The sequence below is a fragment of the Nannospalax galili genome, unplaced genomic scaffold, assembly GCF_000622305.1.
Source record: "Nannospalax galili isolate Female #2095 unplaced genomic scaffold, S.galili_v1.0 scaffold10438, whole genome shotgun sequence".
Classification (NCBI taxonomy): domain Eukaryota; kingdom Metazoa; phylum Chordata; class Mammalia; order Rodentia; family Spalacidae; genus Nannospalax; species Nannospalax galili.
In genome coordinates, this window is record NW_008340447.1 from 9,584 (window position 1) to 11,545 (window position 1,962).

The 1,962-nt window shown below is 46.0% G+C and overlaps 1 long non-coding RNA gene across 1 annotated transcript in view; it reads right to left on the bottom strand.

The window, feature by feature from the left end:
- Positions 1-1,358, bottom strand: part of LOC115070759 — a 9,819-nt gene extending 8,461 nt beyond the window's left edge. Inside the window, exon 1 of the long non-coding RNA XR_003849894.1 lies at positions 1,253-1,358. This is a non-coding gene — a long non-coding RNA (uncharacterized LOC115070759). The remainder of the gene's footprint in view (positions 1-1,252) is intronic.
- Positions 1,359-1,962: the final 604 nt, after the last annotated feature.

The following is a 1,962-nucleotide window of genomic DNA, read 5'->3' on the forward strand; positions in this document are numbered from 1 at the left end:
CAGGAGGACAGACCATTCTTCCTGGAAAGAGGAGTGGTAAGGGCAGCGCACACAAGTGCAGACACTCAGGTGTAGCTGTGGAGGTATGTATTTGCAATGTTCATACCAATGTTCCGTGATGTGGGGAGCTAGCTCACCTGCATGAGTAAGCATGGAAAAGAAGGTGTGGGTGCCAGAGAAGGAAAAAGATAGGCTTCTCTGAGGATGTGGGGCAGCCTAAACAATCCGGATACTAAAGTGAGAGGGCATGAGTTTAAAGTGAGATTGGGCATCATGGCTGTGTGTTGGAGGCAACACAGTAAACTGCATGAGTATTCACAAGAAGTGACACAAAGTTGGATTTAACCAGCTTTGGGGTTGCACTGGATACATGAAAAAAATCTGAGAGGAAAAACTCATGAGGATGGGAGGGACAGACAGGCAGGGAGGACAGAGGAAAGGTGGCAGAAATAATGAGCCATGTAGCCCAGTGGGGTCGACAGTTTGGTGGAAGTACAAGAGCAGAAGAAACGACTAGAAAAGTGGTCAAAGTGTGTATTGAGAACTGACTGAGGATTATGTTTGCAGCAATTTGTAATAAGAAGATCAAGTGTACGCCCATGGCAGGGCAGGTAGAGATGGACTGGTCAATGAAGTCATCCTAAGAGGAGATAAACATAAGAAAGGTCAGCGTGTCGTAAGGGTCATACATGTGGGACTGAAATCTCTAAGAATGAAAAGAGGGGTGGAGTCAGTGATGGCGAGGAAGGGACTGTCATCTCTGAGGATTAGAGAGGGTAAAGTGGGCTCAGCACAGCACAGCAAGGTACAGTGAGCCGTAGCCTGTTGATGGGAAGAATAGTCAGGAAGCAACAAGATGGGTAAGGGGATGCTGTCCACCACCAGGTCCACAGGAGAGAAACCAAGAATCGAGAGACAGTGGTGAGTGATGGGGACAGGCTTGAAGGACAGGGTAAGTAGGGCTGCCAAGGGTCTGTCCTCTAACCACGGTGCAGAGGCAGAAGGGAAAATATGCCTTTTGTCGCCTCACCACATTCCTGGGGTTGACATATAAAAGCATTCTCCCTGCACACTTCTCTGTCCCCACAATGTCATTTCCCCAGGAGTCTGACGAAGAACAGCAGGCCATGAAGCTGCATGGAGGCAGGCTGTTAGGCAGCAGCGAGACAGAATGAGGAAACGGCAGGAAAGCCAGCAGATTCCCATCCACACCAACCTCTACCTGCCACAAGATCCACTGCAGGCAAATTACCTACACATCTGAAGACCCTCAGCTTCATCTTCTCCAGTGTAAACTGAGAGCACAGCTCCAACAGACCTTGTATATAGAGCACAGGAGCATTCCACAATGCCGATTCTTTACTCAAAATGTTAATATTTGCAATAGAGGAATACACTGGGCCTCTCCTAAATGCCAGGCTCTGTGCTCAGACATACTTTTCCCAATCTGTACCTTGCAATGCCCATTTTACAGCTAAGGAGAAAAAGAAGCTCAGAGTAGCGAAATTATCACCACCTGCTCATCCATCTAGAAACCCTACACAGAAAGCCTTTTGAGTCATTCCCTTCTCACATGTAAGGAGCTGTACTACATCTGGACCAGAGGTTTTATTGGATAAACAAGGGGGCGGGGGTATTCCAGCCCATGGCAGCCTGGGGGGAACGCTAAATAATCTATTTCACAACTAAAGTGTCTCCTTACTTTATACACATCAGAACTTCAGCAGTAAATCCAGCTTGGGACCTACAGGTCTAAAATACTAAAAACCAATGTTGTTTTTTCACTACTTATGAAAGAGAACAGCTGTGTACATAATTTGCAGCCTTTACCATATTATTACTCATTAGCACAAGATATTTGGGCTAACTCCAGTTTTATAAGCCACATGCTTCAAACTGGTCCTTTAACACTTTATTTAAAATTGTTGAAAATGAATAATGAGGAAAACAGTATTGGAGCTA